Source organism: Maniola jurtina, chromosome 4 (assembly GCF_905333055.1).
Source record: "Maniola jurtina chromosome 4, ilManJurt1.1, whole genome shotgun sequence".
In the NCBI taxonomy this organism is placed as follows: domain Eukaryota; kingdom Metazoa; phylum Arthropoda; class Insecta; order Lepidoptera; family Nymphalidae; genus Maniola; species Maniola jurtina.
Window position 1 is genome coordinate 11,018,108 of NC_060032.1, and position 26,488 is coordinate 11,044,595.

At 35.1% G+C, this 26,488-nt stretch overlaps 1 protein-coding gene and 1 long non-coding RNA gene across 2 annotated transcripts in view; one reads left to right on the forward strand and one right to left on the reverse strand.

Moving 5' to 3' along the window:
- LOC123864844 (beta-1,4-glucuronyltransferase 1) overlaps nucleotides 1-6,057 on the reverse strand; it is a 93,802-nt gene extending 87,745 nt beyond the window's left edge. The window contains exon 1 of the mRNA XM_045905543.1: nucleotides 5,813-6,057. The gene's annotated coding sequence lies outside the window, so the exon portion shown is untranslated. The remainder of the gene's footprint in view (nucleotides 1-5,812) is intronic.
- LOC123864851 lies at nucleotides 5,202-24,528 on the forward strand. Its single transcript, XR_006795854.1, has 3 exons — nucleotides 5,202-5,212; nucleotides 12,665-12,670; nucleotides 24,300-24,528. It is a non-coding gene; the product is annotated as an uncharacterized LOC123864851 (long non-coding RNA).
- The last annotated feature ends 1,960 nt before the right edge of the window (nucleotides 24,529-26,488 follow it).

Consider the following 26,488-nt stretch of genomic DNA (forward strand, 5'->3'; position numbering starts at 1 on the left):
TTTCAAAGGCTTTGGATATAGTATGCATCGTTGGAGTGCTGTACCTCATTTTGCGATCGGTTCTCGAGCGTTTGATTAAAGAAGAATAACTGGTCAGTTAATTTATTTGAGTACAGCTAAAAGTTATTTAAGAGCAGGAAATAATCTGCACTATAATTGATGTATTCGTACTTATCTTATTTTATGATGCAAGATGTTTAACGGTTCTCAAGCATTTGATTAAACAATAATAGACTCTTAATTCATTTTCGATTTGCTCAGTAATTACAGCTAATATTTAAAATTAGAGATCAGGAGACATCCAAGGCTGGAGATAGTGATGTTTTGCAACTTTGATGCACTTTCTTATCTCATTTTTCGATGCAAGACGTTTAACGGTTTTCAAGCGTTTGATTAAATTGATTAAATAAAAATTACGAGTCTCAATGAAATCTTGCTCAGTAACTCTTAATTACAGATAAAACTCAAAATTTGAGAGCAGGCGTATATGCACCGTAATTGCACTTGCTTTATTTTACGATACAAGACGTTTAACGGTTCTCAAACGTTTGATTAAACAAGAAAAGAATTACGAGTCATTTATATCATGCACAGTAATTACAGCGAAAACTAAAAATTTGAGAGCAATTTAAAAGTAATTTCGCTACTAAATTGCTCACTTGGAATAAGTTTCGTAAACATTGAAGGGTCATTCACACCTTTTCAAGTAAACATATGACCATCAGAAGGCTGAGCGGAAGTGTTGAAGAACATTAAGTAATTAGCGAGGAGTGGCTCCGAGTACTTGCGCATGTAATCCAAGTCCTCGTTTTCTATCGCTTTCTGCTAACAAGACTTAGCAAGATTAAAAGTACAGTGGATCATTGGATAAAGTTCATGTAGTAGGTACGTCACACTGAAAAAAGTGGATTAATGTAATCATTTTATGGGTATGGGCTGCAGGCAAACCTTTTACATAAAATTAAGTACCTACCTAGTACACCTATTGTCTTTTTAAAAATTTGGCTGGAGATTAAAAATAAATTCCATCAAGTTTTTGCTATGCTGTTCATAATAATTCTTAGAAGATACGCGGACATGACTTGCATGATTTTGGCTGGTACTCGTAAGTCAGAAAGAAGCCCCAAACTCTTAAAACATAATAACATAATTTCAAATACTCAAAATGTATAAAAAATTTAGTATCACAATAGCGAATATCCTACGAATATTATAAACGCGAAAGTTTGTATGTATGTATGTATGGATGTTTGTTACTGGATTTGGTTGTGGAGTGGAGATAGATTATACGGTAGATTAATACATAGGCTACTTTTTATCCCGGAAAATCAATGAGTTCCCACGGGATTTTTAAAAAACTATATCCACGGGAACGAAGTCGCGGGCATCAGCCAGTAATACCAATATATTTAACAAAATTGATGACGAACTGATGCAATGGCTGGAAAAGGACGCAGTCTGGCGACATTTGCGTCTCTTGGGACCGGCTCGAGCTGAATAAGAGGCAACTGTGCCTTTAGTGTAAGTTTGCAAGTCTCTACAACTATTATTGATTTCGTGGGTCGAAATAAATTAACGAATAACCTAACAAATTCCAATTAAAACCCCAAAAAACACATAATATAATAGTAATATTCAAATATCAAAGTTATTAAGTATGGTTTTCAAATTATGGTCTTCCTAAACTCGCAAAATTTTCAATATGGGGCCAGTAGCTATCAGTTTAGTGAGTGTGAAAAAACAAAGGTCCTGGATTCCTATATATTGTAATTTGTAGTTCATTGAAAAAACTGATTTACAGAGAATGCTGCCTGTAAGTCCGTAGCTATTTCGAGGCAATCCTAAACTCAACCGTCGTACCAAATTGTATTCAGACCCAAACCAATGCTAAAATAAAGTTGACTAGATTGGCCCAATTCGTTGGCGATGCAAACTTGGCTTGGCAATACTAGAGATCTCATTAACCTGGTTTCACGGATGATTAGGATAAATGAAGCGAAACATATTCAGTTACTAGTATTGATGTTGTTAATTATTGTGTGTGATGTATTTACGTATGTCAATATAATTTTTCAAGCATGTCTACGGCGACAGGCGATCGACGGTTAAAATAGTTAACAAAGCATGTCTACAAGGTCAAAACGATCATTGTTATTTTCTGAATATTGTTAACCGTTTACTAAGTGCGCTAATGATACCTACATGAAGTTTATTTAGACTTTAGAGTGAAATGAATTCACACCTTCTACAGCACAACTACCTATTCAACTAGCATGTTTATCTCCAACAATACTTTAATGATCTTTTTCAAACGCACGACATTCGCTCGTTGGTACTTGGGTATTTAGATTAATGTTGGTCATTTGAACAATAAATAATCCGTGTTCTTTATTTGAATCACCATTCTACAAAACAAAGCAATTGGCACTTTCTAATAGTAAGTCAACTTGGCAGTGTGGGATTGTAAAAAAATCTCATTTCTGAAAATTTATGTAACTAAATTAATTATATGTATTATAATCTAAATCAGGCAATTTATTGGTCCGTAAATACTCAATGATTTTATTTAAGAGTGCTCTTCACATTCGCCTCGAGTCCAGCGTGAGAGCTTGCAATTGCAATCAATATTTTACAGGGGGGCATATCAAGAGCGAGGTGCAGAACAACGCGAATCAGCATTCGGTATAACGTTAATTTTCTGATAATTACTTAATAATTTTTGAACAAACTAAAGACATTTTAAATTATTATTAAGTTTCCCTTAAATCTATTATGGTTTCGTAATTTTATAGTTTCTTGCATGATTTATTTACGCAACAAATCGCCTCAAAATTTGGCTAATAGAGATGGTTGAAGATGTTTTTATCTTTTAAAATAAATTGCATTTACTGTTTCAGGGTATAGATAATAGAGAGATAAATCGATATCTGGATTTGTTTAAGATCTAGATTCTTGAATAACAAATAATAGGCGTAATATGTTTTATGAACAACCGCCTCACAGGGGCAACCTTTTCAAAACAATATTTTATTTTGAATCACAATTGAATCAAATATGTATTCAGAAAAGGTTTTGAAAAAGATTTTAACAATAATTGTGCAAGTGCGTGCTGGAGCTGCGTCAATAATCCAGCACGCATACGTGGCTGTGTGCACAAGTTTTAAAATAAGTTATGGCTAATTCCCAGTTTTACTGGGTGCCGTGGAATGTAGTCGGTGCATTGTTCAGTTATCTAAACACCATAAACCGGCGAACAGTACTATATAAGAAACTATTGACCGGCCGGTTATGCCTTTACGATAAACGCTTAGCTTACAGCCTTACAACTTAACCATACCGCATTCTTTTAAAATTGTCTTTAATTATGTGCACGCTTGCACGTTGAAAATTTTTAACAGTTTAATAGCAGGTCTAGGTAGAACATTAGCTTTTGATGTACATTGCGCACATATGGTTCTTTAATCACATATTAATATGTATTGCTTAATAATGTAATATAATATTTCTTCTAAACTAAGTACTAAATTGCAACTCTTGTAACTTATCTAGATAAAACTACACTTATAACAGATCTACAATCAGATTTTATAAGTGTCTTAGAAATTCACTATCACTCTGGACGAAGATTGTGAAATCGTTGCTACAGTATAGTTAATCATAATTATTATGCGACATGTAGATTGTACCTACAAGAAGTAAATATTGATTTAAGTTCGGTTTTAAAGACGTTGTATGATCCGTCATTATTCACCTTCTGGGATAATTTATTTTGCACTTGCATTTGTGTCTTTCTTTTTCTGCAATTTGTACGCATATGTGGGAATAACATGTGACCCCCGCAATGAGTGTAACCGCTTCGACTAAAGATTAAGTACCTACCTAGTTTAGAACATTTAAAATATATAATCTAATTTGAATTTGTCCTGTAATTAGATAAGGTTTCTTAGCTTCATGTTTTATTGTAACATTTTCAATAAAAAAAAGATCTTAAAAGTTTTGTCTTATTTTAACACAAACCATTTGGCTTTACCGGATAATTGAATGCATGAAAAATTGAATGCTAAGAAACTTTAAACTAAGCTTCGATAAAAAAAATCTTTGAGTGGTTGTAAGCTTAGTGTCGTTGGAAATAATTAATCTTGGAGGTTTTTTGTTTTACAATCAAGTCACCATTTAAAATGTAATTTTAAGCTGGATCGTACTTAATAAAGCTTTAAAAATGCCCTTATCACAAGTGATTTTACTGCACGCAATACTGAGCACATATTATATGCGCACATATTATATGAAACAACATTTTGAATATTATGCGTCGTTAAAGATGCAGTTGCTAACATGTGGAGGGATCGTTTATAATGTTATTTGCCCTCGTCTGAGGGAAAGGGTTCATCGACCACTATAACATGAACTTTTAAATCGCTCAATTCATTTTAATTTGGTCTGAGCTTCAAAGCTCACTTTTATGTTGGTTTAAATTTTGAATTGTATTAACTACTTACATTTTAGAGGCAGTTTTTTCAAAGTGGCCAAATGTCCTTCTTTTTTGCAAAGTATACCTTCAGGCTCCCCTTTAAAGCTGAAGAGAGTTTTACCGTTCAATGAGATATTTTTCAATGCAGACAGTTGAAAACTTACCAGGTATTGTTACCCTGTTTGCAGTTTCCAGTACTTAAGTAACTATAGATACTTTTCCTATACAATTCACATATTTAGAGTCCGTCTGGTCGGTGGTGCGTATGTACCTACCGGTATATTGATTTGAACAGCGACAGAGGGGGCGTGATTCGTCCGTGGCGGTATACCTACCTACTACGTTAGCTGCTATATCGTGTTAAAACGTCGTGTCGTTAAAATTCATAACACCATTTTTTACGTAAACTGCAGCTGCTAATGTCTCATCAAATGCTGCTGGCTATAAACATTCAAATTTTATAGACATAACGCAAACAGATTTCACTTATTTTCTTCTTCAAAAGAACATTGATTTCGAAATTGAGTAGTTCCTATGACCATAAAAGCCACGGCGTCGGAAACAATTAACTCACGGACGTTACCGTAAAATATTTCATAAAAGTCCATGATGATACCAAATGATATGTCAACATTTCGCAAGCATTGTGGAGCGAACGTGTCAGCTCAACCATTATATGGATGGGTCTTTTAGATGTCTCGCAAAGATTGCGCTGTTTCACCAATCTCAAACATCATCTGGGTAACGAAATGTTCCACCTCGCATTTTGGAACAGTAACATTTTTTACGGTCATATATTTAGCAGGTTAATTTAAACCGTCTAAAACACCACCGGCATCTTTACAACGTAAACCAGTAGATACGTTCATATCTAATGATGGCTATAGGGTTGTACATTATTCAGCTAAATCTAGCGCAATAATCGTTAATTTGGAAGTATCTACTAGTATAATAGTCGTAGAATAAGGATTTGAGAGTGTGTCTGCTAAAACTTTAAAAAATCACGTGGTATTCAGAGACAGCTTACTTAGAGGAGTTGTAATTTGTCATGTTTACTATGACAAGTTTGATTAAAGTTTACTGTTTACCAAAATACCAAAAGCTCTACAGTCTACAAACTACATGCCTTCGAAAGTATGGAAATCTGACAACGAATAATCAGAATTTTCGCTTTCGCTTGGATTGTTAGCGTGTTTCGAGAACCTATTATCGCTGCTCATTAGCATAAAACGTTGAAAAATTGCATTGCTGTACTCGAAACAGCATCCAGACATGAGCAAGCTTAGAAAATGATAGCTGTGGTTGATGATAACATCGTCAAACATCCAACGGATAACTTACCGGAGTGCTATGTTTATTTCTCCTTCTGCGGATGATCCAAGAGGGCATTTGCGAGGACGAGCCAGGATGCACACTATCGTGTTGCACGTTAAAAATAGTGGCACTCTCCGAAAATAACGCTATAACAGCGATGTTATGCACTTGTGTTGCGAGATTGCAAGTGGCTGTGATCCGCTCGTGTTTGTACGTCGGCACACAGGCGCCCCGGGTGGCGGTGCGCGGTGAACTGTTGGCACTAGGTACCTACTTGTGTGTTCGGGTAGGATAGGAAGCACACAACGCGCTTCGGGACGAGGGACTGTGAAAGGGCCACAACCCGACGCCCGCCGTTTTTTGTGCCCATCTAATATTAGCAACAAACACCCGTCTGGCTTACTTCTTCGAAAGGAGTGAATTACGCTTTGTTGCGTATGTGCCAAAGTCGAATATGTGATGTGATGCCGATGAAAGTAAAACCGATAATTGCTAATACTTAGACGATTTTAATAGTTGACGGGTAGGTACAACTTTTAAGCTTCGGACATGTTTCGTAATTGTATTATACTCTCGAATTAGATTCTTATCGAGTATCGACTAGGTAAGTAGGTATTTACCGGAGTGCCTTTAATAAATAATTAATTGCTCGTATCTAATCTATCTGATCAGATTTTAACAGACCTGTAACAGATTCAGAGAATAGGTAGATACTAGATAGGTGTATCTAGTCTAGTACCTAGGCAAGAACTTAGGTAAGTATAGCACAGCTTTTGAATAATCCTCATAAAAAAATATTACATCTACCTACCCTTCCTATCTTCCTCATCTGCTACTTGTATTTTCGACATAGACTTCTATGATTCAATTCCTGGATCGTTGATTTTGAATTTTGAACATAGGTACCTATCGGTAGTTGATAATTAATTTATTGCAGCTGTTGTCGATTTCTTAAATTGATTTGAGTTGGGGGATTCTTATAAGACTTCAAACCACTGCTGTTCCTTACTTATCACATTGGATAGCTCAAGTGATAGCAATGGGTGAGATGCTACCTACGTAGAAGCCAATTTAGAGTCTGAAATCTGAAACATCCTTACCTCTTAATAATTTTACCTCTATTAGTATAAAAGTATAGATTTTACTTTTATATAGATTAAATATTCACTTCTGTCGGCACTCGGCAACCCCAAACTCCCCACTGAATGCAATTTTTCTTACTTAGGTACCCAAAAACTTTATGGATTTACACTGCTTTGGAATTGGAAGAATGAACCTATGAATGGTGGAATGTACCTACCTACCCCATTTTCCCACTTTCAAGATTTTCAGAAATATTGGATTTTCAAAACTAGATAATAGATGATTAAATTCACCCTGATAAAATGCATTGGACTATTATTTTGTCCTGCGTTCTGACTGTATCTATATGCGTAAGTACTGTAGGTACGTAGGCCAGCAATCAAGCTTCCGGGAGTCTGGTTCGCACAAGGAAGCAACGTAATATGTGTAATAGAAGACGAATTACACAATTTCCTGGGCAGACTATACGGGCACCCATTCTGGTTCAACCTCTGATTACTTTATTTGGCCTGCTCTCAGAATTTATCGGTTTATGGCTTTAGATTGAGGCTTCTACAACTTCAACTTTATAGATACAGTTCAGTTTTGTAGAGGCACAATTAACGTTTAAATTATTAATCTATCGTGGTATGTGAGTCGTCCTTCTACGTGGTTTCCGGTTTCAACGCAATATTTGATAACAATATCCGAATGATTTCTATTAGCATCATTCACAACTTTTTACGTTGACAACAATATTATGTTATCGTTACATAGTCCTACTACGATTACGCATCTTCCGTTTGTGGTCATGTATTGTGCCTATTACATTGTTGAATTATTGATACATGACATCTTTAGTATTATAATCTTCTCTCAGCTCTTCTTCTAAAATTCACATTTAGACTCTATTATAAGAATCATGTCATGGAAAAACTGCTTCTAAAGTGTGACCACTTTGCAAAATGTGGTGTGTTCGTGTGGTTGAAGGTCATGGTCAGTGTTACTCGAGGTTAGAGTTCCGTATCTCTAGAGAAAAAAGGAGCCCCTATGGACTCACTTGGTTGTCTGTCTGTCTGTCTATCGTCAAGACCCGTCAAGGGAATCCAAAACTATAGGGTACTTCCCGTTGACCTAGAATCCAATAGATCTACACTTAGAATAGTAGGTAGGTAAAGAGAAGTACCGTGAATTTGTGATTACATCTTTAAAAAGAAAGTTTTCTTGTACGATGGTACGGTAGTCGGAACCCCTCGTATGCATGTCCGACTCGCACTTGACAGGTTTTTTTTTCGAACTATGTGCCCAGCCCATTGCCAACAACTTCAGTTTTTGTGCCCATTCTAATCCGTTTAGCTATGTCGGTTACTCAAGTTCTCCTGCGGATCTCCTATATCTGATTTGGTAACGTAGAGAAACTCCAAGCACGTAGCTGCTGTGGAAGCTCTCTCCATCACTTGCTGAGAATTGAGAAAAGGTGCACAGAAAGCTCGCATAGTAGATAAATTCGTCACTTATCCTACTTTTTAATGACCTTACCATACTTTTTCATTATAGTGAAGCGTGGGAATACATAAATGTCGAAATGAATTATTGCAGTCCACAATCCACAACTTGCGGATGGGTTCTTGCTTACGAAATAGATAACATATACTTAGAATTGAGAATTGTAGACTATCAAAGTTTAATTATATTAATTTCACAATACGTTATGGAAATATGACTTTAATGATATTGCTCTGCTTTCAAAAGCAGGCGACACTCGTCAAGTCATTCTCAATTACATTTAAAAATTTATATTCATGAATGTGCTACGAAAGTTATTTGCAACTTATTTTTAGCAAAAGGGTCTTGGACTGTACCTACTATACTCGTAATATCGTAATAAAATGATGTGATGTTTTGTAATGAATTCTAGTCCCAAAAATTACCACTAGTCTATACAAAATAAGTATATTGAATAAGTTTTCGAAAAATACTACGTAAGTAGGTAGTTGGGCAATCTTTATAAATGCTTTATAATAATATTATGTGCCTACACTTTATTTCTAACTAATCAGAAAGGCCTTAAGTCTAGGACCGTATCTATAGTATAGCTTTATCGGTTTTATTATTTTTGACTCTCAAGGATATTACTTAATTTAAATTTATTTTTAAAAAAATGTTTAGTATTTTACCTTGCCTATAAGAGAGTTAATTAATAATTATTTCAGAGTATATCCCAGTGAATAACCTAGAAAGAGCTTAATAGTTGGTACCTATTGCTTTATAAAATATTGTAGACTTTATTTTCTACCAACACAGCTTTATTAATAGTCTCTATTCGATTTAAATTAACTATATACTTTTATGATAGAAAATAATAGTGTCGGTCATGTTCATTGACTTATGATCATTATTGGGTTTGCTTTACAGTGGTCTTAATAATAATAAACGAGCCTGTTTTTATTATAACAGGAATAATAAAATACTTAGCACTAAAAATAAGATATTTAGTTTATTAATTAATAAATAGCCTTTAGTTACATTAAGCCTATTATTAATAATAGGTAACTCGTTTGTTTTTCCAAGAAAATGTCTAACGAAATGGAGCCACTAACCATATATATCATTCTTCTCAAGCCTTTTATGATTGTAACAAGAATATAAGTCGTAATAAGAGAGTTATTCTTACACATAAAGTAAGTAGGTAAGTAGATATTATATTATTATGGCATCATAAGTAATAACGAGCGTGATTAAGCTACTGGGTATCTAACTAGCTAAAGTACCTATGTAATGTGTTTGTAAAAGCTCGAACTACGGTAAATCCTAGGATTTTCCAGACACGAGTTCCGAACACTTCTGTCACCCTATACCACAGTATATCCTTTCAAACAAAAAAAAAATTCCAAATCGGTCCGGGGTTTGAGTAATCGGGGAACATACATAAAAAAAAATTAAAAAAAAAGATTCTAACGAATTGAGAACCTCCTCCTTTTTTGGAAGTTGGTTAAAACCTTAGAATTTACTAAGCAAATGCTGGAGAAAGTCCAAAAACTGTTTGGGATTTTACAATAGACTTGGTAAATCTTAGGATTTACTGCAAAAACCTAGACTTTAACTTAGCTTAGGTTTTTACAGTAGTATAATATTGTAGGTTATAGACTGGTAGTTTACCTACCTACTATAACACCTTAATTAATTACTATTACCCTATTTTGTGGTATTACCTACTGCAGTCTTGAATGAATGACTGGAGTACTAAGCAGATTCTTCTATAACTTATCATTTAAGTAGTACTTATAACTGTTTACACAAACGGCACACTATGGCTTTTCCTACGTGTAAAATTACAAAACCTTTTTCCTTTGAAAAATAATATCTTCTGTCTACCTATTTATTTATCCTCGGTCAAAGTTCTTATGACCAGCGGTGGGGTGGTAATTGTAGTACCTACGAGTATGTAGCTACGGTCAAAGCCTCCCAACAGTCAGACCAGACCAGACAGAGTCAATAATAATTTAGAAATTACTAGCTGATTCGCCCCGGCTTCGCTCGGGTGGAATTCTAAAAATACTATACCTACTTATACATACTTATAGTAAAACTTGAAAAATGATGGACTTTTATACAAAAACTCCCTAAAGATAAAATTTCAAAAATCCTGAAACACCTATTTCTTAATTTTAACTGATCGCCTAAATACCCATTTTGATGGATAGGTATAACTTCAAAAATAATCGGTTTTCATGCAAAATTTCATCCCTTGTTTACATCGATTTTTTCCAAAAATCCTTTCTTATATGCTATCCTTTCTTATATCCTTATATGGCTGCCTATGCCATAAAAGGAACTTAATTTTATTTCAAGTTTTTCACTCCAGCGATCGCTACGCGTTGATAGATCAGTCAGTCAGTCAAGACAAGTCTTTTATTATGTAAGTCTTTAATTATAAAAGATAAATTCTCCAAAACCAACCTGGGAATCGAACCCAGGGCCTATCACTATCACTTATAAAACCACAATCTTCACTGTACCAGGGAGATTGTCGTTGCTAGCAACTAAGCTCTAAATCTGGTAGATGGGTAGGTAGTTAGGTACTGACTGATTTACATCACCTTCGTCAGTGAAGCGTAAATGCTGGGTGTAAACTATTCCTAACTATTAGTTGAGAACCTAAGTAGCTTAGTGCTATTAGAGTCACCTGAGACATAACATATCTGGTTACAGGATAAGCCCATTTACTTAAGTGTCTTTTGGCACTTAAGATTACCGTAACCATCAGTTCCTGTTTCTTTTATTTTTTTAAACATATAAAATCTAAGTGTAACTTAAGATTCCTTTAACTACATCTGCATAAAGACCGATCGCCGCCGCCGCATGTAAGTAGCTACGCTCTTGGCCTGTCAAATGGCTTCGACCGAAGTTCGGTTTATGTACGTGATAAAGAGAACCTAGATAAGAAGCCTCAAGTTTCTAGAGATAGAGACCCAGTGATTTGAGTCAAGTACGTTGATGATATACAGAGAGAGCCAGCCAGGGCCAGACCATCGTAATTTTATAAAAGCTGAAAGTTCCTCTGCGTATGCTCCCAACACAGGGAAGAACGATCAGCGACTACGAAGTTGGATCATGGTGGCGTTGGGAGAAAACAGGTAAAAAAGGTGTAAAAATCTTACGTCAAAGTGTAATTTTTTTTATACCTTGCATGACGTAATTTCTTACTAATCCGAAAAAATATGAAAAAAATCACACTTTATATTTTGACGTAAGATATTTTACACCTTTTTTACCCATTATCTCCCAATGCCACCATGATCCAAACTTTATAGTCGCTAATCTTTCTTCCTTGTGTTTGGGGACAATATGCAGAGAAACTTTTAGCTTTTATAAAATAACGAAGGTCTGGCCCTCGCGGGCTCTTAGTCCAAAACGTCAATCAGTCATTTTATATTTTACGGTTACCTAATGTGTTTTAAAAGGTTTTACTTTTAGTACTATTATAGGTGTACCACTCTGTTCTTTTACTTGGGCAAGTAGGTGGTACAGTTCTACCAAATCAGTTTAGATCTAAAGATTAAAGTTGTTGCAATGCATGTGTTAATAATAATTTTAATTGGTTTGTTGCTGTTTATTGTGTAACTAAATGTCAAATCGTAAAAGTGAACGGTCTTCAATAAAAATAAATTAGGCAGGTATGTAAGAACCTAAGTAGTCATAATACTTCGTTTTACTATTATCTGCGGTAGTAAATAATTGATTAGAACAAATAGCTTATTATTGGGTACCCATTTACGTATTTTATTTTTATATCCGTCTTTACTAGTAACTTTTATTGCTAATAATAATTAGAAACATAGTATAGGTATTGTTGGCAACACCTCGTTCTCACGTTCGGTGTTGCTTGGTGTTGGTGGTTATGCTGTGGTCGTGACGTCAGAGCCCCCTCCATCGAGACGAAAAAGATGGCGCTAGGGCGAGGACGTGGCGTGGAACGACAAGCCTCAGTTGCTGTTTGCGCTCCGACCGATTTACATTGCATTATACGGGTTGATTTTACTATCTGAGAGTTTAATTGTTAACATCAGAAGTGTGTAGTAACTTACGCTTTGAGGAAAAATCGGTCGAAACGCAAACGTATTTTTCCACCTAGAGGTCTTCAAGTGCCAGGACACCGTCGGCCGCGATGGAAACGTAATAAGGTATCTCGTAAAGATACCGAAACTGTGAGTACTTTGAATAATTATTAAAGATTAAGTGAATATGGTTTAAATAACTAAATCGTATTCTCAAACTTTTGTATAGTCAGGTGAGATAATTCGTTACTAAACTAAGTTGAAGGTATCAGCTAAAAGTCTGGCACGATTTAATATTGCGTACAGTCTATAAGTGGTCCTCGTGGGAATAGTGATCGGTAAACGAAATTGTCTTTTAGTTCCAAATTCAAAGGAATATGTTTTTAAAATGGTTAACTTTTAGTTTGTTCGAATTTTATTTTGGAACTAAATGTTATATTCACGTTTGTCTCAACTTTTTTTTTCGAACAAAATATTATTTAAATTATAGTGGGTCAATTATTATATAGTAGCATCAGTAATATACGTCCTTAGAAGATAATAATTTAAAAACGTGTGACGATTGAGCTAGTTACTTACATAGAAGTTTTTATAATAAAAATATTAAACATGTGGGTAGTATACGTGACGAACAAGTTAAAATGTTATAGTGGTAGTGGTAAAAGTAATCGAAGAATGTCTTAGGTTAGTCAAACTTCACAAGTGAAATGTTAGCTCAGATATAAATCATGATAACCAATCCCGAACTCGTATACTGAAATGAAATGAAATTTATTTATTTGCTGAATATCAGTTGTTGAGTTCAAAATTATAACTAAGTAGCGACCTTCATATTCTACTTCATAAGCATGCAAATATTTAATACTCATCAGGAATAATCCGTACAAATAATCCTGATGAGACCAAAAAGTGAATTAATTTCTATGGTAACATGTCTCTTAATTAAATGTCAATATTAATATTATAATAATAAGTTATTATATTAATTGTAAGTAAATTTTACATAATATATGGGGTTAAAAAGTGTATATTTTTGATACATGTCACGAGGCGTTTATGGATACCGGAAGTAGTTGTCCGCGCATATCAAAATCGTTAGTAAAGGGATTTCAGTTTAAAAACATTTATTTATCAATAAAGAGCATACCAGTCTTTTAGATATCAGGAATTACAGCTATTTACATTTACAATGGTAGGTACTTACGCACATGATATCAAGTATCCATTTTAGTACTTCATATTATCTACATTGAATAATTGTGTGGGTAAGTAATAACATCCATACGTTTAGAATACTAGTTTTTAGGGAAGTTTTCGTAATTGTTCTTCTTTTAAAGCATAATTGGGAGTGTATATATCCTGTTATTATTTTCCTGATAGGAATACAAGTTTGAAGCGCGTACGAGTGACTTATATTTAGAATTTTCGTATCTTTATAGAGGTAATTCTTTATTCTTTCTTTATTTGCATTTATGTCTTACATCATAAATAAAAAAATATCATAATATTACAACATGAAGCCCCGTTGGGGCGTTGCAAAGTAAAACATATGTAAATAATCAAAGGTAATATTACAATTCTTATGAAATATGAAATATGAATAGCAAAAATTATGAATTAATTATACGGTCATTAAATAAAAATAAAATAAAAAGGTCACATATAAATAAAGATTATGGGAGTTTTCAAATTATGTCCTATTATAACTAATCAGACTAAAAAAAAAAGTACTTACAAATAAAAAGTGGTTAACAAAGTTATTACAATCTTCTTATATCGTATTATCATATTATTGAAGTATATTCATTCAATAGTTCATGCACACTGTAGTAACATTTTTGGATTAGCCATTTTTTTTTAGTTTTGTTTAAATATTGTTTCTTTGTTTCATCTGTTATTATTGCTATACAGGTTATTTAAATCAGTAAATATTTAAAAAAGAGCCTTTGTTGCAGTTTTAAATAAGTACTGTACAGGTTTACCTTAGTGCTACCTTAGTAAATAATCAATTAGATAGATAATAACTTTAAATTATTACAGTAAAGATTATTTACGTATGAAGTTTTAGTTTTGTTTTTTTTTATATTCTGCGTGCTCATCGACATAGGCATCCCCTTTTCGATATACTATTCAATATACAATAGAATAGAATAGACTAGACTAGAATAGAATATGATATAATAATTCAAGTAAACTTTTACAAATGCTTTTGAATCGTCAAAATAATTTACCATGCATTACAATATGATGTTTGACTAGATCGTTATAATATTAGGGCGTACTTTTGGCATACAAGATGAATAATTTTACGTAAGGTTTCTATTTAAAGATAAAGCTGAATTTTTTTGTTGATACAAGGGTTTTTAGCAGAATTACAAAAAGGTAATAAAAAAATGTGTTAACATTCCTTTTGATTCAATTGCGTTAAGCGAATTTATTTTTACGTTATAGGTATGTACCTATTGGGTACTAGGGAGTAATAACTTGCTTGGACGGAATGTAACAGAGTGATCCGATTTGGTTTATCCCCGAGAAAAGTAATGTAATAGTAGTAGACTCGTGTACACATTGACCTCTGAAAGCATTTTAGCTATTTTTTGTCCATCCAAACAGAGAACCGTTTTGTATACATGTACAAGTCGATTAGATTGAACTAGAACGAAGGTAAAAGGATTGCACATTATATTTTAATAAAATAGACACAGACAGACTAGTAACGATGAAAGTAATATTTCTCTTCAGAGTTAGAACTATTGCCTTAGTCTGTTCAATTCAAAAGTTTTGTTGCATTTGATGTGTACCTGCTTCAAAAACAAATAATAATTACGGATTGTGGTGTGTATAATATGATAATGAAGCTTTATTTAGATTGTAAAGTCATAGTATATCATTAATAATGCAAATTAGAATAATATTTAAAAAAAAAATAACTATGATTTATGTTGGTAGTTAATACCTAATATTACAAATTTGGGTAAAAGCTTCACATTTGCGTTGAACAAAGAAATATTCTTGTCCGGATAGCTAAGTGGGTATTATTAACTTGAGAAATTCTCATTTAAAAGATTACAATAGGAGGGTAGACAAATGCAACATTTTTATGCTCTCAGCTGCAATTCTGTGCTATAATCAGGACAGGCCGAAAATAATAAAGAGTGACAGTAAGAGTATATTGTGCGAATAGAAATATTAGATAGCATACAGTGGCAGTAGATGAATTCCCTGCGTGAATGGACAGATGAATGAGTTAAAAAGAAAGTCTTGGTTTTGGCAGTGGCATGCATCGGTGTCGCTCATAATCCATGACTCTCTGTTTATCATTTTTAATTAGCCTAATAATTATTTGAGATAGCGTAATTAATATTTGCATATATGGAATATGAAATACCAATTATTATTATTGTTTGATACTAGAGTAATTCATGAATTAAAATAGTTTGTGGGTTATAAAATTATATTTGGTGACCAACCCTCGTAATTAATAATGCAGTGAACTAGTGAAATCATTAATATAACTGCAGTTAAGATATTGATTAGTTTAAAAAGTGATAGTTTTAGTATGATAATAATTATTTAAAGTTAACTTTGATAGCACCAGCTTTACAATCAAATGATCCGTTTATAATAATAAAGCATTGATAGTTAAAATAAAATGGATGAGATCAAATATGATTCTTATGAGATCAAATACCTTGTATTATGGTGAACTAGGCACCGGTGATCCCTTGCGTGGATGCGCGGTAGATAAAGATAGTGTGGTGATTGCATACGTGGATGAATAGTGTCGGAGCACTGTGTGGGTGCACGATGCTATGGCATTGAGTATGTGTTCAGAATTTAGTAAAGAATTTTGAGATTTAGTAAAGAGGTATGATCTGATTTTAATCGTGAGTGCTAATGCATTGCTTCTTTAAAGAATATTCATGGAGTATTAAAAACCGTGTTGGCAAGGCTACCTTGTGTATTATGTTGAGTAATCTATTTAAAATTAAGTATGTATAGCAACATAATTGATACAGCGAGCCGTGATAAAATTTTGGAAGATTAATTAGTGGGAATATTGTACCATGAATATAAAATATCACATTGGAATACGATGCTTAAACTTGAAGGCGAACTTGGTACGCTTAAGTGAGTGAAATGCTCTTTAAGTGCAAGTGGTCTTCAAGTGATCTTCTACGATGCTTGACCTTGATGGCGAACTTGGTACGCTTAAGTGAGTGAAATGCTCTTTAAGTGCAAGTAGTCTTCAAGTGGTCTTCTATAATGCTTAGAACTTGATGGCGAACTTGGTACGCTTAAGTGAGCGAAATGCTCTTTAAGTGCAAGTGGTCTTCAAGTGGTCTTCTATGATGCTTGGAACTTGAAGGTGAACTTGGTACACTTAAGTGAGCGAAATGTTCTTTAAGTGCAAGTGGTCTTCACCAACTTGGTACGCTTAAGTGAGCGAAATGTTCTTTAAGTGCAAGTGGTCTTGACCAACTTGCTGCATTTAAGTGAGCGAAACGCTCTTTAAGTGCAGTTGGTTTTCAACTACGACAAATCTGGTCCCCTAAGTGTGGCAAAGTCCCTTTAGATGCGGTTGTTTTGTTCTTTAAATTGAAAGCTGTTGTTGTGATGAGTGATAACGAATGGACAATATTCCTGGATCTTACGAGTACATAGTGGAGGTGTCTTGTTAAGTTGCGAGCTGTCGTATGATTGTGAAGTGATAAGTGACAATGAATGGGCAATATTCCTTAGGAAGTTAGGAAGGATCCTTACAAGTAGGTAATGTGAATCAGGTGTTAACGGTTGTTTATTTTGCAGTAATTTTATCCCGACTCGTGGGGTGCCCGGGGCGGGCACCATGCAGCATGGCCGTGTTGGCAACACCTCGTTCTCACGTTCGGTGTTGCTTGGTGTTGGTGGTTATGCTGTGGTCGTGACGTCAGAGCCCCCTCCATCGAGACGAAAAAGATGGCGCTAGGGCGAGGACGTGGCGTGGAACGACAAGCCTCAGTTGCTGTTTGCGCTCCGACCGATTTACATTGCATTATACGGGTTGATTTTACTATCTGAGAGTTTAATTGTTAACAGTATGTCTTTTATTAGTAAAAACTCTTTCGTTTCGGCTTGTACATACCTACGTAATATTAAAAGGTACCTTAGTAAAGGTAACTTAGTATAGAATGGTAGAGTAGTAGCTCCAAATTGGTAGATACTCCTCGAGCTGGTATGGCGATGGAGATGGTAGCAAACCCTTAAATACTTCTCAATGGTTAACCTTAGAGTAGGTAAGTCCATCGAGTCAACTCGGAGCCTACCTAATATTACTGTTTTAGTTTTTTAATCGTCATCAGCCACATCACTAATCATCACCAAAGTGTGCAACGCATCTTTCAGATAACACCACGGTCGAAAATAACACCCCCGACAAGTGAAGGTTAGAGTAACTAGAAAAGAGCTTTTAACAGCTTTCAAACGGCTGAACCGATTTTCTTGGATTATAGCTAAGAACACTCTCGATCAAGCCGCCTTTCAAACAAAATGAACTAAATTAAAATCGGTCATTAGTTTAGGAGCTACGGTGCCACAGACAGACACACAGATACACACTTAAATCTTATAACACCCCTCTTATTGGGTCGGGGGTTAATAAATCACATTGAATAAATCATTCATTCACATACACACTAACTTTCGCCTTTATAATATTAGTGTGAAGTGTGATAGATACCTTTTGCTTTTGTGGAAATAAAGGAACCAACTAAGTACTTAATTCACTTTTTAACCGACTTCCAAAAAAGGAGGAGGTACTCAATTCGTCGGAATCTTTTTTTTCATTTTGTATACATGCCTACCTAAGTACCTACTGACATCATCTTGGCCAGCTTATCCGCTGTTTACTCGTATACTAGCGTAAAACGATTACGCTAAAACCCGTGATGAGGCCATTATTGTAAATTGCAATGACCGTCTTAGTCATCAAACCATGGAAGTTTTATTCGATAAAAAATCTTTACAAAAAGATTTATGTAAAGTCCTCAACTTCCTTCAATTTTGTCATTGTATTAACCACCTAATAGGTGTTTACTTGTAGGTAGGTATTAGCAAATAAGTAGGTACTGTAATTTGTCCTTAATATTTCTCGCATGAAAATATTTTTTTCTGATGGTTTTCCAGTATTGTGCAATTCGAAACAGTTTGTCTTATGAACTGAACATCCGTGATAACAACCAGTTTTTTTACAGAACGAATACCGAAATCATTAATACCAGTAATTGGTACATTCCAATAAGTTCTTAGCTTAGGTTTAGTCACACTAATATTATAAAGGAGAAAGTTTGTATGTGTGTGTGTGTGTTTGTGTGTGTATGTTTGTTACTCCTTCACGCAAAAACTACTGGACGGATTGGGCTGAAATTTAGAATGGAGATAGATTATACCCTGGATTAGCACATAGGCTACTGTTTATCCCGGAAAATCAAAGAGTTCCCACGGGAATTTTATAAAACCTACATCCACGCGAACGAAGTCGTGGGCATCAGATAGTAATAAATAAATTAAAAAACCTTTTATTAACGATTGAAAAATATGGAAGAAATGACTTCCATGTTTTATCTTTTGACCATTTTTGACCGTCCTAGACACATTAATCTAAGACTCGCGTCTACAATGTACAGGTTCTACACACTATAAGACGTACACGACTCATTATTATTATTTTGCGGAAAAAATACACATTCGTAAGAAGCGTGAGATCATCCATGATCCACGTATTATCTCTTTGATAGCACGCATTGCGTGACGGCTCCTAGGCCTTCCATGTCACGATTGCTAACTCCGATATTCGTGGTATGGTGTTACGTCATGTTTTCATTTTAATGATGGGTAATCTTGAAGAAAAAAAAACTGATTTTAGGAACCCACAGTAGGAACCCATGCTGCAAGCAGTGGCGTGCTCTCCATACATGTATAAAAGCACTGCATACCCTAAAAAAAATTATTCGTAATATTGAATTGTCCTATTTTGTATTTACTAAGTACCGAAGAACTTTCAATATTTTTTATCAATTTGATTATGTACACCTTAAGGTTTAGATATAGATCGATTAAAAGCTAAATCGGTCGTCTAATGGCCGACCTACCTTGCTGGGTTTCTCGTCTACCTGTACTGTAAGTAGGTATTAGTTATTAACTCTTGGAGTTTTTTCAAAGGTTTCAACCTTTCGACATTTATTATTATTATTATTATTTACTACCTGACCCACCCCGGCTTTTCTCGGGTGTAATTTTTGAAAATCCTTTCCTAGTTGGGGTTGTTATACAAACGTTGAACCACAGATCATCTGTGTGTTGAACCAAGTCGGTAAATGGATGGGTGATCGACTTTGGAGGTTTGGAGGAGAATTTAGCGTCCGTGTTTCCTGGTTACTCTCACATCTTATACTTAGGAACCTAAACCTAAGATTCAAAATCATACTTCAAATTTATTTTAGTTGAAACTAACTTGATACAATCTTTCCAAAAAAAAAAGAATAGCCGAAATCAGTTAAGATTTGATTATCGACAAAAAATGTATCTCTTGTCCCGAAAGAAAATTATTGTTTATTGAGATGAAAAATGTTCTTTTTAATCAAAAAAAACTATATAAATCACTATATCAAACTACAGATAATATATTATAAAGCCGTTCAATTGTTTTAGCGGACAGATAAACTCATCATTTTATATTTATTATGAGTCGATATTAGGATTTAACTAAGCCTGTTTAATTCGCAGAAAAGGTTAGGACAGCCTATAAGATAAATTGACGGATAAGATACTCGTAAAATACATCCATGGTAAAATATAATCTGTGTAAGATCACGGATGACTTTGCCCTTTTCTTAGTATAAAAACGTACTAATAATAGGCCTTCACAATGAATTTCGAGTGGTTTTCCCTGATGACAAGTAAATTGCAGTCGACTTCTGAGTAGCTATAGATAATTTGGTCAGGTGAATGCACTAGTACGTCGGTATTACTTTAGTAATTAATTACACACTTCTACACAGCTAACTACTGAAGTACCTATACCTATTTAATTGAGATTTTTAGAGTTCCGTACCTCAAAAGGAAAAACGGAACCCTTATAGGATCACTTTGTTGTCAATCTGCCTGTTTGTCCGTCCGTCCGTCCGTCGTGTCTGTCAAGAAAACCTATATACTTCCCGTTGACCTAGAATCATGAAATTTTGTAGGTAGCTACGTCTTATAGCACAAGTACAGGAATAGATCTGAAAACCGCGAATTTGTGGTTATATCAGTTAAAAAAAATTAAAATGTGTTTCAATTTTCAAAATAAGATAACTATACCAAGTGGTATCATATGAAAGGGCTTACCTGTACATCCTAAAACAGATTTTTATTTATTTTTATGTATAATAAAAAAAATACCCGAGTACGGAACCCTCAGTGCGCGAATCTGACTCGCACTTGGCCGGTTTTAACAATAATTTTTCTTCGGTGGCGATTATCATCATGAAGATCGCGTATCGTATGATGATCATACGATACGCGACTCAACGTCCACTCACAGTCTTCCGACTGTGAGTGGACGTTTTGCATAGATTTTTCTAATTTTTTGCATAGTTTCCACTGGAATAGTTATATTAGAATGAACCTAGATTAGGATTTATCCTATCTAAGAAGTTTATTTTTAAAACAAGAACAAAACAAATAATTAATATCAGAGCTTCTTGATAAAGATCTCAATGAAAAGAGCAACTGACTCTTCGCAGTAGAGATTTTGAACCGGTGAGATTATACTAGCGGCACGCTATGATGGCCGGTTTGACGTTTGTCCGCTCATGAAGTTCCGTATTAATTGATAACGACTTTGAAGGAAATAATTGTATTACTTTATTGACGATAGTGATGTGCAGAGATTCATAAATTTTATCGAATGTAGTTTTAGGTTTAGGACTCAAAATTTATTTATTAAATTGATTTCTTAAATGTATACAAGTGTAGAAAAATCAGTTTGCACCATTTAAGGGGTGAATGTACTTGTGAATATGAACAATTTTCACTATGTGGACAAACCTCTGAAATCGCAAAAAAATATCAATAAATTTTTAAAAATGGAATCTAATACGATCGTCACATAGGATCGCTGGCTAGCACAACTACTACCTCCGGCAAACTCGCGTCAATGCTCAATGCAAAACAAAGCAGTTTCGAATTGACGTTGCTTCGAAAAGTATAAACTGTCAGTGCAATGCGATTGTGATATAGTTTTGACCTGGCTTTGGATTTCAAATATTGATACTGCATTACTGTTGACCCTTGCTCGTTAATTTGGACTCTGTTCAAGCCCTTTGTTGTGGATTTCGTCGATATGACCGAACGTACGCAGAGAACTGTTCTAAATAGTCAGACACGTGAGTTCGTAATACGCCTTCGTAACTATTTCGATCGTGAAGCTCAAAATGGAGGGCCAATTTTACCTATAACGTCAGTGGTTGAACGCGTAGCTGATGCGCTTAATATTGGACAACGAACTGTTAGACGGATAACTAAAAAAAAATATGGCGAGACTGGCACAGAAGAAAATAAACTTCACACACCAAAAAAGAGAAAACGAGCAAAACCAGTCGTAGGCATCGATAGCTTTGATGCCGATGCTATCCGAAGACATGTTTACGGCTACTATTTACAGAAGGAGTATCCAACAAGAAAAAAGTTGGTGCATTCACTGAAGGAAGCTGGATTATTCTTCGGTGGGGAAAGTTCTTTAACGAAGATTTTGAAGACCATTGGATTTCGATACAAAAAATGTAACAAACGCAAAATATTGATGGAAAGATTTGATATAGCGATGGCAAGGTATACTTTTTTACGGCAAGTGAAAGAAATCAAAAATTGGCAAAATGTTGTGTTCTTGGATGAAACATGGCTTAATGCTAACCATACTGTAGGCCGTTCTTGGAACGATGACACAGCAGCATCTACTTCCAAAGTTCCTGTAGGAAAAGGATCGCGACTTATAATTTGTCACACCGGAACCATCAACGGGTTTGTCGAAGGTTCTCTCATGGCTTTTGCGTCAAAAACCACTGGAGACTATCATGAAGACATGAATGGAGAAAAGTTTACTGAATGGTCTACCTCAATGTTGTGTAGCCTCCCTGAACCATCTATTATAATTATGGACAACGCCCCATACCACTCGATGCAAATTGACAAGCCACCTGCCCAATCCCAAAAGAAAGCTGATATCGTCGCATGGCTTCGTAAAAATGGCGTAGATGCAAACATGAATATGTTAAAAGCGGAATTAGTACGTCTTTTAAAAGAAAACAAACCAACCAAGATCCGATACGTCATTGACGAAATAGCATTAGAACATGGGCATAGAGTTATACGGTTACCGCCTTACCATTGTGAGTATAATGCGATTGAGTTGGTGTGGGCTCAAATTAAGGGATATGCTGCAAGACACAATACAGAACCCCCATTTACCACAAAAAAAATGCTAAAATTATTAGAAGAAGCTTGTGAACATGTGACTAAAGGAGACTGGGAAAAGGTTGTGAATAGAACTGTTAAATTAATAAGGGAAGATTATGAAAGAGATGTGAAAATAGATAATATTATAGAAAACGAACATATAATTATTAATGTATGTGATGATAGCAGTGACGACAGTGAAAATAGTAGTATGGACGAATCTGATTAATTATGGCCTTTTGTGGCACCTTTTTTGGTATCTTTTGTATTCATATGTTTCTTGTGTGCATATAAAGTATGTATATTCATTTTCGTTCAAATATTCAGTTCGTTCAAATAAATTAAATAAATATATACATTTTTGTTTTATTAAACCTATTTAATCAGGTACAAAAACAAAACTTAATTGTTTTTTGTTCGAGAATAAATTGACATTCCACATCACTATTGTAATGTGTCAAACCGGCCATCATAGCGTGCCGCTAGTGTAGTCTCAAATAGTCCCATAGTTTAGAAATGTTTTGAATTTCTTGAACAATTTAGTTCTTACCCAGGCTCTTTTTAAAGTTCCTAAGTATACCTGAATATATATGTACATAATTAGTATAGTAGTAGGTAACGTAGTATTAGAATATTATTGTAATTAGAGTTTTTGAGATGGAAACGGAAAGTCAAAACAGCGTTTGAGCTGTGCTTTTGCATCCATTGGGTTACCGATATCAACTAAAACGCCGACTCTCAGTTTTCAAAGTTTGTCAAGGATATTATAATCGATTTGAAACTATGGACTATCGAGCTACTGCTTGTATGTGACAGGTCGAGATGACAATCGGTGTGGGGACGCCTTGCACACCCACACAGGCTCCGCGCTAACCCGGTGCGGGAGAGCGTGGGTGACGTGCGGGTGTGCGGGGCATCCCCTCGCCTCATACCCCGATTGCCATCCCGACCTGTCGCGTTCTATAGTTTAGATTGGCAACGATGTCACTTGATCCAGCCATCCCAGTCCCCACATTATTATGATATTGAGTATCACATTATCAGTTCACGCATATTTACGCGGAACGTGTGCTCATGAAATGCGATCCGACGCATACAGACCTACATTACTCAGGTAATATGTTGTTCAAAGGCGTTATTTGATCAGCCAAGGTGTTTTGATTGAAGGCCCCCGATGACTTCCTCGCTATTTCATTCAAAGCTAATTGCTTTACAGTTTACTAGCTTTGGTCTGTTTTGCTTCATGGTTTCTGTTAGGTACGTTAAAAAATTTAAACGCAGGTGGCAACTGGCAACATTTGCGTTTGGTATCTACCTGCATACTGCTTAATATTATTAACCACTGAATAGATATATGTATATTCAGCGATTTTAACAGAGAAGATCCAATTATTGTAGAGCCAAGGAGAGATTTGGAGAGTTGGGACTTGGAGTCCAAGCATAAAGTCGTTGCTTGGTACCTACAATATTAATTCACAATGGACACTTCCTGAATTATAGATTCACATAGGCGGGCAGTAACCCTACAGCATCAGGATTAAGAGTTGGATTCAGAATTTTTTATGGGACCACCACAGAAACTTCTAAATGTCGATTAAAAAAATATTTTGTAAATCGGTCCAGGAACCTCGAAAAAATCGGTGCACAATGCACATTTTACATTCAAAAAAAAACACAGGGCGAATCTATGAGATAACAAATATGTCAGTGGGCCGAATTGAGAACCACCTACATTTTAGAAGTCGGTTAGAAAAGGCTGATAAACAAGCAGCTGTCACTTTTACCCATACGGTAAAATAGGTAGGCACATTTGTACTCTACTCACTCTACTCTGGTTTTGCACTCATTTTGTATCATATTTTTTTAGGTCAAATTAAATTAAGCTGTTTCCTAAATGTAACATACATAAAATTCATAGGTCCATCTCATGCACTTGCAGGGAGCATCTAACAAACTCAGATGTATGACGTTCATTGTAGACCGAAGCAGACCGAAGCTAATCTTGTATTACCTACCGAAAAAAAGCGGAATTTTGTAGCGCCGCACCCGCTATATCATATTATATACCTATGCTAGAGATGTTACAACACGATAGATTAGAATTGTGAGAATTGACTTACATGCTTTCTGAATTTTTGATTCTAATCGATGTGAAACAAAATAAACAAAACGTATCAGATTATTTCATGCGTTGGATAAATAAGTAAGGAATTGAAAGGTTTATAGAAACTACAATGAACTTAAAACGTTATTTATCTTTGATCTTTGTGAAATTTGGCAATTTAGCAGTGGGCGGTTGTTATAGATTAGCTAAGTACATATTCGTAAAATTGATTTTACTATTTACTAGTAGATACACATTATTGCATACTTAGGTAAGTAATTTTTTCACAGCTCAGTCAATTCGCACATTGCCAGCTTGACCGTTCTTAGTAGTGAGCTGGCGATGAGTTGATTATAATGATGATATTGATGATCAGTTTTTGTTTTTAGTTTATCAAGATATATTTTTATTTATTTTTTATGTACCAAAATTGTAGTTACAAAGTTATAATAAATTAAGCTAAGTAATGCTTATCTCTAAACAGAGATTCTTCCAGCTTCCCGTTGCTGTTTGTGAGTAAGGTGCATTAATACGTGGAATAGGTCCTATGGTACTTACTATAAAATGATTAATACAAGATAATTATTTAAGAAAATATGATATCTAACTAAGACAAGAAAACTTAATTTGAAACTAATAGATAAAAATAACGAGTTCTTAAAATGTCGATTCGTCTATTCGAAACTAAGTAACATCCCTAACACCGAGACGACCTATCGAGGTTGTTCTCTGTGAGCAAAAAACTGTCCAGTTAGACGCCGGAGGCAACGAACTAAACGGGGACAGACCACGAAAAAAATTGGGAGACGAATAATGTGACCACGCAGATCACAATAATTGTTACCCACTATTGAGTACACATGTAATTGGATCAGACGGTGAACCGGTAAAAGCATTTTTTAAAGTGTTGCATGTTTCAATTAATGAAAACGAAATTTGATTTTGTCTCTCCTGATTTTAACCTCACATTTTTTGTTTTTTATTTTATTCTTATAAGTACAAGTAAGCCCTTGACTGCAATCTCACCTGATAGTAAGTGATGATGCAGTCTAAGATGGAAGCGAGCTAACCTGGAAGGCGTATAGCAGTTCTTATTAAACCCATACCCCTTTGGTGTCTACATGGCATCGCACCGGAACGTTAAATCGCTTGGCGGCACGGCTTTGCCGGTAGGGTGGTAACTAGCCACGGCCGAAGCCTCCCAACAGATAAAACACACAGTTGCTAGAGTGGCGACCTCTTACTAGGAAGGGCAGCGTTTGGCAGACATTGACATGAAACGGGTCACATAGAGAGCCGCTGGATTCTAGTGGCGCAAGAGCGTGACGTGTGGAAGTCCCTATAAGAGTAGGTACCCAATTTGAATAAATGACTTTGACTTTGACTTTGAGAGGCCTATGTCCAGCATTGGACGTCTATCTGTTCACACTGGAGATGATATTTACGAGTAGATTGGGTAATATATCTACTTAGTGCCTATTGCAACCACAAATGAATTAAACA